General features: G+C 40.4%; 1 protein-coding gene across 10 annotated transcripts in view; it reads left to right on the top strand.

Moving 5' to 3' along the window:
• LOC110837546 (limbic system-associated membrane protein) overlaps nucleotides 1-8,980 on the top strand; it is a 421,660-nt gene extending 412,680 nt beyond the window's left edge. For all 10 annotated transcript variants that reach the window (XM_022079800.2, XM_087343651.1, XM_022079782.2 and 7 more), the window contains one exon: nucleotides 7,183-8,980. The gene's annotated coding sequence lies outside the window, so the exon portion shown is untranslated. The remainder of the gene's footprint in view (nucleotides 1-7,182) is intronic.
• Nucleotides 8,981-17,758: the final 8,778 nt, after the last annotated feature.

Here is a 17,758-nt window from a genome sequence, read left to right on the forward strand (position 1 = left end):
GTGAGGATTTGAAAATTGCAAATGTTGTCCTTTTGAAGTTACCATCAGGGCATTCGTCTGGGAAGACAGAAAAACTACGCAGCCCCTCAGTCAGGACAGCCGGTTACCTGGTCAATATTCTGTGATGAACGAGACTACAGTCATTTTATACCAACATTCTTAGTGGCTTCTCATATTGAAAGCAAAATCGTGGTTCGTGCCAACTGCTGGGTTACTTGTTCGGTTTAGAGACTAAATTTTACATTATCGAGGCACGTGATAGGAGGACCACAAGAGCGCTTGTGTTAGGGTGTTACAGAGATAAATTAATGTTTTATGGTTATGGGGTTTAATAAATTCAGAACTAGCGCCACTAGTGTGGCGTTTTGTGGATCGTTATCCCTCTTATTGTGCTATTATGGAAGAAATTGCTTATTGAATGTTTCCGTTTTTTGTGTTTACCCTCTTCAACCACGCAGTAATTCTACATTTTTAGTCGTTTCACGCATCATTTGGTCCATGTTACGATTCCTATCGGCTGTTACATCAGCTTCAGAAATATACATCTATTCCGAGAGTAACCTCAGTGGTTTTATAATAGCGTATTGGTTTTGTAAATTACTATCTCTAGGTCTGATTATTTTTTGAGGATGCTATTTATTTATTTATTCAGTGCACCCGTCAATCAACGATTTTACTTTATGTCGTTTCTACGCTTCGTGTTTCCTGCCATGTGTAGCTACCTTTGCTTCTCGATGTGTAACCTGCGTGGTAATAGCATTTTAATAATATACTTTACATGCCCATATTAAGAGAAGTGTTTATTGTCATTCAGCCTACAACCTTCTTATCTTCCCATGTTTATCTAAGACCTTACTAAACTGCAGGTAATTTTAAATGTTGTTTAACATGACGGCAAATCTTAGTCCTTCGGCCTAAGGGAGTAAAATTTATTAAGCATGTTTAACTGCTCCATTCTGAAGTGTATCAAATGTTCATGTTAGCTCCGTCTGCACATCTATGGGAGAACAATGTGCAAAGTGCCAGAACACGCCTGGGTTGAGGACCATAGAACACAGATATCATATGTAAGACTTGAGGTTCTCACAGCGGTGAGTATGAAGATTTCCGTCTTCTGGGTTGTTGCGCTGTGTAGTCTGGTCGATGTTAACCAACGTTTCAGAGGTCATACTCATCGCCCTGATGACGGAGGCAGTATGACCTCTGAAACGTTGGTTAACATCGACAAGACTACACAGCGCAACAACCCAGAAGACAGAAATCTTCATACTCATCGCCCTGATGATAGAGGCAGTATGACCTCTGAAACGTTGGTAAACATCGACCAGACTACAGAGCGTAACAACCCAGAAGACAGAAATCTTCATACTCATCGCCCTGATGATGGAGGCAGCATGACCTCTGAAACGTTGGTAAACATCTACCAGACTACACAGCGCAACAACCCAGAAGACAGAAATCTTCATACTCATCGCCCTGATGACGGATGCAGTATGACCTCTGAAACGTTGGTTAGCATCGACCAGACTACACAGCGCAACAACCCAGAAGACGGAAATCTTCATACTCATCGCCCTGATGACGGAGGCAGTATGACCTCTGAAACGTTGTAATAAACATCGACCAGACTACACAGCGCAACAACCCAGAAGACAGAAATCTTCATATTCATCGCCCTGATGACGGATGCAGTATGACCTCTGAAACGTTGGTTAACATCGACCAGACTACACAGCGCAACAACCCAGAAGACGGAAATCTTAACAGATATCATAGACAGAGAATAAAATGGTTTCTAAACTGACCGACACAAACAAAACCCAAATGGCGTCTGCTTCACGCTTTAAGTAAATTAATACTTTCTACACCTACTATCTGAAGCTGACTGGCTCACGTGGACACGTGACAGTAGATGCGTAGAAACGTCCAAAAGTCGACCGCCATTGTTCATGTCGGTCACTATAGGAAGGCGAAAGAGTCTGTGTTCATTAGAACAACTGAACAGGTCATTAGTTAACCAGCCCTGAACGTGAGTTCCATTTGGCTCTCCCCTCCGAGTTGAAATCCCAACCTCTGTTACTAACAATTTTGAAAAGTAATAACAAATCTGTCAGTTTGATAGACAACCTGAATGCGGGAGTAGAGCTACCTTCCGAAACGTCGTGTGCATCAAATTTGTTTAAGATATTAGACAATATACAACATAATATAAAACAAGTGTAATTACTTTTGTTTGTCAAACTTTAAATTTTGAAAGCAATAAGTTTCCTCCGGGAAAAGTGTCCATAAACCCTTGTCTAAAGCAAATGTTGAATTAAATCGATTGAAAACACTGTATTTGATGTCCTTTGTTAAAAAAATACCGCAGGCCTACACTCTAAGCCATTAAAATTTAGCATTCGTGTTGGATATAGGGCATCCCATAGCGTGGTAATTCTCCGCTGAGTATTCGGGGGAGGGGTGGGTTGGTGGTCGTGTTTGTGACGCACTGGACGCCAGCAGTTGATATCGGTGCACACTGCCTGCCCTGATTTATGTTCATCCATGTATTATACACAACAAACGCACTTCCCCCTGCCTCTTCCGCAACCAGTCGTTCTGTACTGGTAGTGCACCATGGGATAAGCGAGAGCGCACTGTAAGCGGTAGTTAAAACGCATTCTCAGCACGTCTACGAAGTGAATCCGTACACGAGAAACTGTCTGTCTGTCTGTCGTTTGTCAGCGTGTTTCATATGTTAAACTAATGAATAGATTTTCATGAATTTTGGAATGTGCGTTATACATTGCCAAATGCATTGTATTTCTGTTCCTATCTGTGTACAGTACATAATATTCAGATCTAGTTTGCCAACTTTTCAAAAATGATTTATCGTACAAAACTTGGTTCGTGTTACAAGTTGTAAATTTCATTAAGATTAAGCCTGAATATTATTTTAATTCTTTTTTGGATGGCGTGAATATGTAACTAAACACAAAGAAGAAAAATAATTTCTGGCTGTGCATGATGATAGTTGTATTGTGATTTGTTATATTCGAGTCTCTAATTAATTAACATGATGTCTAATTACACGTTTAAATTATAATTATAATAAATTTAACTTGTTACACAAAATCTTGATTGTGGTCCTTCGGATTGCAACTCAATGCAGTTTTGTAGGCGATTATCAACGTTTTGATGGAACGTATCGCCACCAAATTCAGGGTAGAGGATGAAGACGGTATGTTCCTCCATATCGCTGGTGTCTACCTAAAATTTCGCACAACTCTAAAGACCATATTCGACTTCTTCATCCCGTGAGAATCTCAAGTGTCAGATATTTTTGTGTAATTTAATTCGCCTATTTTAGACTACCATATATTTCGTTTACCATTTATTAAATTAATATTATAATAAGTGTTCAGTCAGCGACTCGTTTTAATCACTACATAAGATTCAGGAGTATTTAACACTCACGTATTTACTTAGCACGCAAACAGTTTACCATTACTTTGGTTAGATCTAACGCCGTGTCCATATGTAGTCATACTTTTCTGTAGTATTAGATCTACTCCCACTTCACACGCCTTGTCAGAGTTCCACAATCGACACAGAGTACACGATTAATTATCGATCAGTAAAGATCACTTCCCGTGTCCACTGTTGTCGAGACAAGTGAAGGTGAACGCGACTTTAAGGCAGGGCAGATCTAAGGCATGTATCTAACACACATCGTTCGTTAAGTAGAATCCGTTTTATGAATACTGCTAATCGGTCAGAATTGATACAGCCTTAGAGTACAAGTTAGAGTCATACTACTTTAAGATGGCCTTTGGTTTGCGCGAATAGGGAGGGAAGGTATAAGTAGTGGTGGGAACAAGACGTGTGCAAAAAGTATTGGTATCGGCAAACAACTAGACCCGTGGTGACGTCACAACTTCAGGAAATTTATATCGATTCTTCTATTTACTATAAATGCATTTGACTATGTACCAGACTGCACGACTCGAACTGCTATCCAGAACTAAATCCTGAAATAAATGTTTTCAGTCGCTATTGCATTGGAAATATAGAGGTTATAACCATTTCAATGCCTTGCCCGTATTTAAAATATTTTAATAAACCAGGTAAAAAAATTAACTGTGATTAACGATGGTATTTATTGGTGTATCAACTATAATTTTTATTGGTACACCACTAGACATGTGACGGAACAACACAACTTTCCCTAGTAGTTTAATCAATACAGGTGACTTACTACAGCCAATGTTTTTATTCTTGTTAGTACAGCCGCACTTTCCTTCGCTTAGCAATCGGCGCATGCACGCGTACATATACACTAGAGGAAAAGATATTTAGCAGAACTCAGACTTGTTTCCTGCGCAGAAAAACAAAGCGGCCACCATAAAATAATGATGATGTAGGGTTGGTGCAGCGGACGTGCAGCTCTGTTCATGTATCATATATGGGCGGGGCATGGACCCTGTGGAAAAGAAAGGAAAGCACCTCACAATAAATCACAAGTGAAGTCATAAATACCAATATTCGTAAGCATTTGAGATCGCATTTTTTTTTTTTACAAAAACGCGCGTGTATTTTAGTATTACGCAATCATAAAACCAATATTAAGCCGAGTTCTGTTTTCATACTCACCGCTGTGAAAACCTCAAATCTTAAGTCGTTTCTCTTTTTATTTATGGCTAAATGAGATGGTGAAATTGCTGAGTAAGGTACATTCCGTTCGTCGTAAACTGTCAGCGATCGAATATGACATCACATGGGCCATAAACAATGACGAGCAATTACGGTAACTGTCTAAAAAATACAATTGTGTTTCATAACACATTTATTTTCAAAGCGACGGTTTAGTGTTGTTGCTATTTGTAAAATTAAACAACTGTAGTAATATCACCCATCAGACAATATTACAGCACAAATAATTTTCCTACATGAAAGGTTTTGATTTATCTTTCTAAATACATGACAATCATTCCCTTGATTACAATGAAGAAATTCATACTTTAAATGCGTTGCATTCATTGGGTATGTCCTGTGGCCCCAAGAACTTATACCATTGCAGTAACACGCTAGGCTTCTGTTACTGGCCTTGTAACTAGAACGATCACACGAGGGCGAAATAACCCCACATTGCTAACCGTTCCTATATTTGCAGTGTTCTAATCTAAAACGTTAGTTTTGTTATAAACAAGAGCATATTGGAATGTGTGTATTTTATTATATCGATCACTTTAGCACAGCTATTCATAACCTTCGTCTAGAGAGACCTCACTATGCTCTTCTTAGATTACTATACACCGTCCGTTATCCGAAAAATTGTATAATATCCTATGTTCTGTAGTATAAGAAATAATAATTTAGTCTATAATACAATAAAGTTGTATTTATAAACATATAAGATGTAATATAGTGGATGTAACACCTCGCAGTCTCCACTTGTAAAAGACATCGAGACATTTATGGGCGTGGCAGAAGCTTGTCTTTGTGAGATCTGTCCTAGCACCATATTAGTCCCTGAACCGTCAATCTTCGTGATTCTCTCAAACCACTGATATGCAACCACCACAGCCTCAGAGAATATTCCTTATTCTGATGGCCACTTAGAACGTTAATAGAGACTTCATATCTGCAAAATCCGCTCCGATAAGATCAAACGTGTAGCTTTAACGTTTTTGTGTTGGGGCTCGCCCCAAAACCATTTAACTTAACTTATTCTAAGAAAGATCTTATATGCAGACGTATAAAGATTGTATCTCCTCTAAACCATCTTACGACCTAAGTTCTCGAGCCGGTAGGTGCTTGGGGTCCGCGACTTAGTTTTCAGATGCATGGACTCAGACCACACAGACATTGAGTTATATACAGCATGAAAGTTCACAGAATTACAAACTTAAGTTACGAATGAAGGGGGTGTATGTTAGGTCTTTCGAGGTCTCGTTTTCATCAGGTTTATAAAATAAAGTCTTGCATGGATGTCGAATCCTGATCCTTCTTATTCAGTGTTTCGACACTATTAAGTACTTCTATGTCTCTTAATGTCTTCACTCTTTATTTCTGTCTCCTCGTCAAATTATCCAGTGATTTTATGTGTATAAAATATGTTGATCTACGCATTAGGCTTCAGTTAATAAAACTATATTTTATCCAGTATCACAAATATCTTTAATAATCAAAATAAATCTTACCTTGTAATATCGATAGTGATGTATTTCTTAATAACAATTATATTAACTCTTTTAAGTATCTTAAGCCTGTGATTGTAATGTTACACTGAATTTCTGTAAGATCGACTTACAAATCTTGCATTGTATATTGTTAAGATAAATTTCAGGAAACGTACCAATACCTAGGGATACGATTTGTTGACCCATGTAACATCAGTGAACAACTTTAATTGATAAGTGACGTACGAATGTACAGGTCCTTGTTTTGCACACAAAGTAACTTCCATGAACAGTTTGCTTTGGCGTAACTTGGTTGATATGGCGCAGAATTTTGCCAGATAACTTTTGTCTTCTCTTAACGAACCTCAGTGCTTCTCGAATTTCATTGTCTGTATGTAGGGAGAGGACGTGAATGTCTATCTTGTTAACAAAGACAAAATACCACACAATTGCCCTGTTTGATGCCGAAAATGTTTATCAATATTTTTCATTTTCAGAAGTGCACGTCCTTCAATGTACTGAAATACTGAAATGTGTTTCATGTATATTCAAATATGGTTAGTGTCTTGTTGTCATTGCATTCAAGTGTAGAAAGGTAACGCGTATGAATACAAGGAAATAGTCCTTGCCATGTCATAGTAGTTTACATAAAGTCGGGCTGGTACGCAACACGCGTGAGGAAGATGAGAATTATTAACAAAATTTTGGTTGAAAGGCATGACGGGAATAGAACATTCGGACCTCGTGCCTATGTGTAGACTGAAATATATTAAAGCTGGTCTTGAGAGATGTTTCTTAGTGTCTGAAGGTTAAGACATTATTTTCCTCTCCCAGGACGGGTTCCTGCTTCTGTAAATATCGAGAGGAACTTCCTTAAAAGCGCGATATTTCTTCACCAACTCATTGACTACCAAATTTTATGAAATACCAAGTACAATGACGTTCACATTGGAAGATATGACCCATTGACGGACCTCACACCATTTTTCGTGTAATATCAAAGGGATGTTCACTGTTGCAGATTGTTTCTTAACTTCGTGCGAGAGGGATATTCACAAGTATGCTTCTGGCTGATGAAAATATCGACTCTTAAATAAACATAAGAAGATCTTGAAGCACAGCCTGGCTTCAGTTCATCCATCTTTCAGACAGTTGCATTTAGCCAAACACGTAACATATCTCTCCTCTTCGGGGAGTACGATGTCTCAAATATAAGCAGAAGATACTTGATTGAGAAATTAATTTTTCCTTTAACCAAATATAAAATTTGAAGTGTCTTTAATCATTCCATATTCAAATTCTTATCTTTTTATATTTTTGTGAAGATGTTAACGTCTTACAAGGCACTTGGTAGATGTAAGTGGTGTGTTCTTAATGTCACATAGTTCAGAATAATAATCTGAGGGATTCATCTTCTCAAACACAAAATAGGCCATACCCAAAGTATTTATAAGCGATATATCTCGTCTGTAGTATGTAAAGGATTAAATAAGATATGCAACTAAGATTTTTATGAATAATGAGAGTGAAATGTTGGACTTATTTGGGTTCAGATGATTATGTCTTTGAACACGGGACAAAGAACACGCCACTTTCAATCATGTGTTGTGTGATTGTCTTTTCTGTAAACGATACACTGCAGGAATACTGCTTTTCACAAAAGAAATTCCATGGAATCCAGAACTCTGACAAGTAAGAGTGCATTTCGGATACTGGTTCTGTCTTCAAATAGCACTATAATTGGATACAGATTAAGACACAACACAATTATCTTTTCATTCTGGCAATTAACAATATGTAAAGAATAGTCCCTGGTTTGTAGATTGTCTGTCAAACAACACAAACAAAAGCAGCCAATCACCCGTGTGAGAATCGAGTTTTATCAAAATAAACACTGATGACAGGCAGAGATACAGTGGATCTCAACTCCATTCTCTAACTGGTGATCGGCCGAGAAGACTTGATTGAAAACCTACTTGAATTCGTAACTTCTTGTAAGTATAATTCTGTAATTTATTAATTAATTTTATAATTGCAATTTAATGTTTATTTTCTTTTAGTGTCATTTTGCCTTACTCCCTTACATTAACCTATTCTGTGTGTGTAAAAGCTCTGAAAAGAGGACTCTGAAAGTACTTATTCATTACATTCTTATATAATATCTGATGACGTCTAAATCAAGTGACAGAACATTTTGCGAGATATGTTCTTTTTTGATTAAAAGTGTTTGTGAACCTCTTTGTCGTGTATTACTGGCTCACGTGTTTACTACGAAAGATTACCAACCACACGAAATCAAATTATATTTTTATAATACAAACATTCTAACTATATCATTTCAGTGTTTCTTGTAAAGACAACAGTGAATTGGTGACTTCAATTATGCAATATAATATAATGTAAATCATTGTTAATATTAAAGTGATATGAAGAATATATGAAGATGAATGTGGAGTGGCATCAAAACAAACTTTGTATATTCTTAATTATTCTAGGTTCTGTTGAGCCTGAAAGAAATAAACCACTTTGGAGACCCAGATTCGGATGAGATGATACTATTAAAATTGATAATAAAAATAGATGGTCTCACGGTGTGAACTGAACTCACTTGCCTAAGAATGGTTAACTTTGCTGGTTCTTGTGAACACGGTAATGAATCTAGGAATTCAATAAGATGCTGGAGCATTTTTACCAGCTGAGCTAACTATTCGGCACTCTACATATTTAGCACCAGACTTTAGGAAATGTTGTTAGAATTAATTATTAATTACGTATTTTATGTATTCTAGTATGCCTATAAAGTAGACAGTCAATTCTAACAGTTGGCAGTTATTTATCATTGTTTTTAATATACAGAGCTTTCCTCTTGAGGCAGTCCGGCCTTCTAATTCGAGTCTCGAATAAAAGTCACTGCCATAAGGGCCATCTACATTTATAAACAGGCCTCAGGGATTATATATCATATTATCTATATTCACATTAAATATTCACATCAAATGTCAGTAATTTCTGGTTCAAAAGAGTATCTAAAGCATTGTATTTAATTACTGGTCATTGTTATAAGTAAACACATGAATTGTCTATTGAGATTCACGTACTATAATGAAGTTCTTCTAAATTTATGAGCTCAAATTAGACGGCTCCGTAGCACTGATGCGTGTCCTGGACAGGGCGTGGAGTCTCGAGCTCGGCAATCGATACAAGCTACCAGAAAATCTCTGTCCCTGTAGCTAGTGAAATTCTTCAGTTGACTTTTGCACTCGTCTCAACTATTTTGATAGTTCATAATCTTCTACCTCGAATAAACAGACATACAGGCCACAAAATCTCGTAAAGTATTAACATTGTTGTGTTGTCCAGTAAGTTACAATTTGGATATTAAAATCTAAATATAATAGTTACTATATTCTGATATTTCAGGATAGTTGAAATAGGTAAAAAAACAACCTTATTTTTTGGTTGGAAAACCCCGTACAAATCTACCACATCGAAAATAGAAGGAGATGGAAAGATAGTAAGATATTTATCAGGACAAAAATGTGTGACGGCGGATTATCCAGTTGGTATCAATTAAATAAATCCACTGTGGATTGGTCATATTAATCCCTCTGTAGGCACGCTTTTACGTTGGCCTTGTAATCCTGGGGTCCCGGGTTCGATTCCCGGCGGTGCCCGAATTTATAACTTGTATTGGGCAAGGCCGTGGTCTAGGCAACACGGAGTTTTCCTCCGGGGGCTTCCCCGGTTTCTCCGTGGCATCCCAACAATTACTCCATTCACACACAGAAGAAGGCAATGGCAAACCACTTCTGTATCACCTGCCTAAAAAACATATGAACAGGTCCCAGTCCGAGAAAAGGACGGAAGGATCCTGTTCATAATATGTCGCCAACCTCCTGTAAAGGATACGGCGTAATAAAGAAGAAGGCACGCTTTTCTCAGAATATACTAAAGGGATATTTACTAAATTTGGTGTTCGGGGTGCACGCTGAAGTATATTTGACGAATATTATTTTTGTTTGTATTGGTCCCATATTGCCGTTATTTTACTTGAAGCTATAATCGAACTTTATATATATCTCAAAACCTGTTCCTGATGCGACAAAATTATATATCAGAAAATATCGAAATAGGTAACCCTCTATGGCTCTTCTAGCAGATATATATGTAGTGAACAAAATATTCCATATTGCTACTATAGCATCCTCTATAATAACCAGAACAATAGCGACCCATGTCATATAATGACCAGAAAGTTAAGCATCTATGGCTTATACAATAAGCTATAATTGAGGCCAGAATGATAGACCTCTTAAGTGGCTGTCACTCTAAAATATATAATTAAAATAATCTTAGCTTGTTTTAGTAGCATATATAATGCCCAGTATCGTAGTTTTGCATATGGCTTGAGTAGAAGCCTGTATAATTTGGCTAGGATAATCTCCCTTTATGCTTCGTATAGTAATCCATGGAATGAACAGAAAGGTGGCGGTCTGTTTTGCTTTACAATTTCTATATGGCTTATATAATAGTATGTATAATCATAAGAATGGTACCCCTTCATAAGGCTCCAGTGATATCCTATATAATACACAGAATGACATCCATGTATTTGTCCGATATACTGTTCTGTGTATGGGTCAGAATGACGTACCTCTATCTAGGTCGCAGAGCAGCCTTTATAATGACCATCAAGATAACCTATATGGATCTTATAGTACCGTAAATGACTGCAATGATAGTTAATATATGACTCCTATATAACCTATATATTGGGCGGATTATTCTCTTTTATATTCTTCGTAGTATAGATCAGAATGACATTCTTCAATATGACACGTATAGAAGCCAAAATATTGTAAAACAGACTGCCCTTTACATGATTCCTAAATTATCTTGTAAGGATCAGAATATAGATTTTTATGGTTCTTATGGTAACTAAATGACCGACGGTGGTCTAGCGGTCAGAACGCTGGCCTTGTAATCCTGGGGTCTCGGGTTCGATTCCCGGCGGTGCCCGAATTTATAACTTGTGTTGGGCAAGGCCTTGGTCTAGGCAACACGGAGTTTTCCTCCGTGGCATCCCAACAATTACTCCATTCACACACAGAAGAAGGCAATGGCAAACCACTTCTGGATCATCTGCCAAGAACGTATATGAACAGGTCTCAGTCCGAGAAAAGGATGGAAGGATCCTGTTCATATGGACCTGTCGTCAGACAGAACACTACAAATAAAAATGGTAACTAATATAATGATAATGCTAGACCTCTGTATGTTCAATTTAGAAACCTGTACAATGTCGAGAAATTTCGGCCCTTATAATTCCTACAGAAACTTATACGATATGATAATGATATGAAAGGTAGCTCTATGTGTCTTTTACAGCACCACAGTGATGGCCCTCTATAGATTGTTACGATAGATCGAAGTAAAATGTGTAGTAAGCAAGTAAAGCTCTCCCGCGATAGGCCATGTAGGCGTTCTTAACCTCGGCACTAAAAGGGGGTGAGTGGTCAGTGTCACGCCCCGGCCGCGCTTTAACACCAGAAAAGGACCCCGTTACCCATTAGACACACTACTTAATCGCCGAAATGGAAAAATATATATGGCTCGTAAGTAGCCCATATAATGACCACAATGAAAGCTTTGAATCTGGTTCCCAAGCAGTTATACAGACAGTGTATGGCCCTCAACTGCAAACCATTATAATGGCTAGGTATGGGCCTCAGTACCAGACATTTACAATACCTAGTTGGAGACCTCGAATCCAGACCATTATAATAGCTATAAAATTTCCTCGATCACACATTATTTTGTATTGACTTAAGAGGAATATTGATTTCATACAATTATAATGGGAGATCATTATATTGGTTAGGCATGCGCCCCCAATCCTAGATCATTATGACTAACCAACCAACCAACCAAAAAACTAAGTAAGGGCGGAGTCCTGCACAAGCCCAGGACATTGTCCCTTACCAGGTGACACCATTCCGGCGTACGAAACGCATTGCTTCAATTGGTAAACAGAGCCTTAAAACTAAAACGAGAGTTTGCTTACGCTAATGGGGGGGTTTGTCGTGGCGGGAGCCTCGACTATATAAACTGGGGTCTGTTGCTGCGGAAGAAACCAAATTTTTTTGAAAAATTCGAAAATAATTTTGAAAGCGGAAGTTTTCAAAAAAATTTTGTTTCGTCCGATTTTAGGGCAATTTCCAGCATTTTTTGATTTTTCGAAAATTTTTAAATTTTTCAAACTTCTGATCATCTGATGCCTTGCAGAACCGGTCTCTGTCGGACTGTTTCTGATGCACTGGGTCTCTGACGAACGCGGTCTCTGCCTAACACGGTCTCTGAAAAACCCAGTGCGGCACACACCGCGTAAGGGAGAGACCGAGACGGGCAGAGAAACGGACGTTCACACAGCGAGTTGCGAAGAGGCCGGTTGTTGCAGACACTGAGGCAGTCAGCAACCAGGTGAGATAGAGGCCGAGTCCGGCAGAGACAGGGTGAGGCACTCACGGAGGTTGGCATGTATCTCTTGGAGAGAGTTTTGAAAATATTTGAAAATTTTCGAAAAATCAAGAAATTCTAGAAATTGTCTGAAAAAAGCATAACACCAAAAAAATTTGAATGTGGAATTTTCAAAAAAAATTGTTTTTTGAGCTTTTTTGGACAATTTCCAGCATTTTATGATTTTCTGAAAATTTAAAAAAATTTCAAAAAATTTTCCCCACTTGATGCCTTGCAGATCCGGTCTCAGTCGTACTGTTTCTGATGTACTGGGACTCTGACGAACGCGGTCTGAGCCTCACAAGGTGCTTGACGTTCCGTCTCTAAAAATCACAGATGCGGCAGACCACGTAAGGCACAGACCGAGACGGGCAGAGACACGGTCGTTCACACTCCGAGTCCTGCTGAGGCCGATTGCCGCAGACACCGAGGCAGACGGCAACCGGGTGAGAGAGAGGCTTTTTCCGGCAGAGACAGGGGACATGCTACTTTTCGAGAATTGGGACTTCCGACATTTCGGGACTTGGGACTTTTCGCGACTTGCGACCTTTCGCGACTTGGGACAAAATTCTCCCCCACTGATGCCTTGCAGAACCTATCGCTGTCGGACTGTATCTGATGTACTGTCTCTCTGACGAACGCGGTCTGTGCCTCACACGGTCCTTGACGTTCCGTCTCTGAAAAGCCCAGTTGCGGCAGACCACATAAGGCACAGACCGAGACGGGCAGAGACACGATCGTTGACACTCCGAGTCCTGCAGAGACCGGTTGCTGCACATACCGAGGCAGACGGCAACCGGGTGAGAGTGAGGCCGAGTCCGGCAGAGACAGGGGACATACGACTTTTCGCGAATTGGGACTTGCGACTTTTCGCGCCTTGGGACTTGCGACTTTCACGACTTGGGATTGCGACTTTTCGCGACTTGGGACAAAATTCTCCCCACCTGATGCCTTGTAAACAGGTCTCTCTCGGACTGATTTTGATGTACTGTGTGTGTGACGAAAGCGGTCTGTGTCTGTCTCGGGCTCTGAGAAGCCCGGGTGAGGTAGACAACACGTGAGGCAGACAGGGACGTGCAGACCAGAGGCCGGTTGGTGCAGACACCGAAGCAGGCAGCCACTGGGTGAGATAGATGCTGAGTCCGGCAGAGATAGGATGTAGCATTCAACGAGACTGGCATGCATGACTTGAGGAGACTTTTGGAAAAATATTGAAAATTTTCAAAATTTTCGAAAAATCCAAAAAATGGAAATTGTCTGAAAAGCACACAAAACCAAAAATTTTTGAAAACTTTGAAATAATTTGAAGATGATATTTTTCTAATCTCTTTTGGTTTTGTGCGCTTTTTGCACAAATTAAAGAAATTTTGATTTTTTGAAAATTTTGAAATTTTTCAAAATTCCACCACCTGATGTCTTGCAGAACAGGTCTCTCTCGTACAGCTTCTGATGTACTGTATCTCTGACGAATGCGGTCTGTGCCTGACTCGGGCTCTCCACGGACCGGTCTGTGTATGACAGGGCTCTGACGTGCCGTCTCTGAGAAGCCCAGGTGAGGTTGACAACACGTGAGGCAGACAGGGACGTGCAGAGACCAGAGTCCTGCAGAGACGGTTGGTGCAATCAGCGAGGCAGGCAGCAAGTGGTTGAGACAGAGGCCGAGTCAGGCAGAGACAAGATGTGGCATTCAACGTGACTGGCATGCACCTCTTGAGGAGACCTTTGGAAAAATATTGAAAATTTTCAAAACTTTCGAAAAATCCAAAAATGATGGAAATTGTCTGAAAAGCGCACAAAACCAAAAACAAATTTAAAATTTGGAAAACAAATTTGAAGTCGAAATTTTTCTAATTTCTTTTGGTTTTGTGCGCTTTTTTTTTACAATTTGCAGCATTTTTGGGTTTTTGGAGATTTTGAAATTTTTTAAAATTTCACCTCCTGATGCCTTGCAGAACAGGTCTCTCTGGGACTGCTTCTCATGTACTGTGTCACTGACGAATGCGGTCTGTGTCTGACTCTGGATCTCCATGGTCCAGTCAGTGTATGACAGGTCTCTGACGTGCCGTCTCTGATAAGCCCAGGTGAGGTAGACGACACGTGAGGCAGACAGGGACGTGCAGAGGCCAGAGTCCTGCAGAGGCCGGTTGGTGCATTCAGCGAGGCAACCGGCAACTGGTTGAGACACAGGCCGAGTCAGACAGCGACAAGATGTGGCATTCAACGTGACTGGCATGCATCTCTTGAGAAGATCTTTGGAAATTTTTAAAAATATTCAAATTCTCGAAAAATCCAAAGATGATGGAAATTGTCTGAAATGCGCACAAAACCAGAAAAATTTGAAAAATTTGAAAAAAATTTGAAGTTGAAATTTTTCTAATTTTGGTTTTGGTTTTGTGCGCATTTTGGACAATTTGCGGCATCTTTGGATTTTTGAGAATTTTGAAATTTTTCAAAATTCCACCACCTGACGCCTTGCAGAACAGGTCTCTCCCGGAATGCTTCTGATGTATTGTGTCTCTGACGAATGCGGTCTCTGCCTGTTTCGCGCCTTACACGGACCGGTCTCTGTATGACAGGGCTCTGACGTGACGTCTCTGAAAAGCCCAGGTGAGGTAGACAACACGTGAGGCAGACAACACGTGAGGCAGACAGGGACGTGCAGAGACAAGAGTCCTGCAGAGGCCGGTTGGTGCAATCAGCCAGTCAGCAGAAACTGGTTGAGATACAGGCAGTCAGACAGAGACAAGATGTGGCATTCAACGTGATTGGCATGCATCTCTTGAGAAGATCTTTGAAAATTTTTTGAAAATATTCAAAATTTTCGAAAAATCCAAAGATGATGGAAATTGTCTGAAATGCGCACAAAACCATAAATTTCGAAAATTTTAAAAAAAAAATATAGTTGAAATTTTTCTAATTTCTTTTGGATTTGTGCGCATTTTGAACAATTTGCAGCATTTTTTGATTTTTGAAAATTATGAAATTTTTCAAAATTCCACCACCTGACGCCTTGCAGAACAGGTCTCTCAGTGTCTGCTTCTGATGTACTGTGTCTCTGACGAATGCGGTCAGTGTCAGCCTCGGGCTTTGCAAGGAACGGTCTGTGTATGACAGGGCTCTGAGAAGCCCAGGTGAGGTAGACAACACGTAAGGCAGACAGGGACGTCAGAGGCCAGAGTCTAGCAGAGGCCGGTTGGTGCATTCAGCGAGGCAAGCAGCTACTGGTTGAGACACAGGCCGAGTCAGACAGAGAAAAGATGTGGCATTAAACGTGACTGGCATGCATCTCTTCACATCTATGAAAACATTTTGAAAATTTTCAAAATTTTCGAAAAATTCAAAGATGATGGAAATTGTCTGAAATGCGCACAAAACCAAATTATTTTGTTAATCTTGAAGAAATTTTGAAAATGAAATCTTTCAAATTTTTTTGGTTTTGTGCGCTTTTTGAACAATTTGCAGCATTTTTGGTTTTTTGAAAATTTTGAAATTTTTCAAAATTCCACCAATTGATGCCTTGCAGAACAGGTCTCTCTCGGACTGCTTCTGATGTACTGTGTCACTGACGAATGCGGTCTGTGTCTGACTCGGGCTCTCCAAGGTCCGGTCAGTGTATGACAGGTCTCTGACGTGCCGTCTCTGATAAGCCCAGGTGAGGTAGACGACACGTGAGGCAGACAGGGACGTGCAGAGGCCAGAGTCCTGCAGAGGCCGGTTGGTACAATCAGCGAGGCAGGCAGAAACTGGTTGAGAGACAGGCAGAGTCAAACAGAGACAAGAAGTGGCATTCAACGTGACTGGCATGCATCTCTTGAGAAGATCATTGAAAAAATTTTGCCTTGAGAAGTCACCTGTTCCAAAACTTGAGAGGTCACCTGTCTCAAGCCTTGAGAAGTCACCTGTCCCAAGCCTTGAGAAGTTACCTGTCCCAAGCCTTGAAAAGTCACTAGTCACAAGACTTGAGAAATCACTTGTCCCAAGCCTTGAGAAGTCACTGGTCCCAAGACTTGAGAAGTCACTTGTCCCAAGCCTTGTGAAGCCACTTGTCCCAAGCCTTGAGATGTAACTGTCCCAAGCCTTGAGAAGTCACCTGTCTCACGATTTCAGAATTCACATGTCCCAAGCCTTAAGAAGTCATCTGTCGCAAGCCTTGACATGTCACCTGTCACAAGCCTTGAGAAGTCACCTGTCCCAAGCCTTGAGAAGTCACATGTCCCAAGCCTTGAGAAGTCACCTGTCCCTAGCCTTGAGAAGTCAAATGTCCCAAGCCTTGAGAAGTCAACTATACCATGCCTTGAGAAGTCACCTGTCCCAAGACTTGAGAAGTCACCTGTCCCAAGCATTGAGAAGTCACCTCTCCCAAGCCTTGAGAAGTCACCTGTCCAAAGCCTTGAGAAGTCACCTGTCCCAAGCATTGTGAAGTCACCTGACTCAAGCCTTGAGAAGTCGAATGTCCCAAGCCTTGAGACGTCGTCAGTCCCAAACCTTGATAAGTCAGCTAACCCAAGCCTTGAGAAGTCACTTATCCCAAGCCTTGAGAAGTCACTCGTACCACGCCTTGAGAAGTCACCTGTCCAAAGCCTTGTGAAGTCACCTGTCCGAAGCTTTGAGAAGTCCCCTGTCCCATGCCTTGAGAAATCACCTGCCCAAGCCTTGAGAAGTCAACTTTCCCAAGCCTTGAGAAGTCACTTGTCCCAAGCCTTGAGAAGCCACTTACCCCAAGCCTTGAGAAGTCACCTGTCCCAAGCATTGAGAAGTCAACTTCTCAAAGCTTGGGATAGGTTAATCCTCAAGGCTTGGGACAGGTGACTTCTCAAGGCTTGGGACAGAATTCATCTGTTCCAAGCCTTGAGAAGTCACCTGACCCAAGCCTTTAGATGTCACCTGTCCCAAGCATTGAGAAGTCACCTCTCCCAAGCCTTGACAAGTCACGTGTCCCAAACCTTGTGAAGTCAACTGACCCAAGCCTTGAGAAGTCACCTGTCCCAAGCCTTGAGAAGTCACCTGACCCAAGCCTTGAGAAGTCACCTGTCCAAAGCCTTGAGATGTCGCCTGTCCCAAGCCTAGTGAAGTCGCCTGTC

This window comes from Zootermopsis nevadensis, unplaced genomic scaffold, assembly GCF_977971745.1.
Source record: "Zootermopsis nevadensis isolate Lab colony 2312 unplaced genomic scaffold, Znev_1.0 Znev_ptg000006l, whole genome shotgun sequence".
Classification (NCBI taxonomy): Eukaryota; Metazoa; Arthropoda; class Insecta; order Blattodea; family Termopsidae; genus Zootermopsis; species Zootermopsis nevadensis.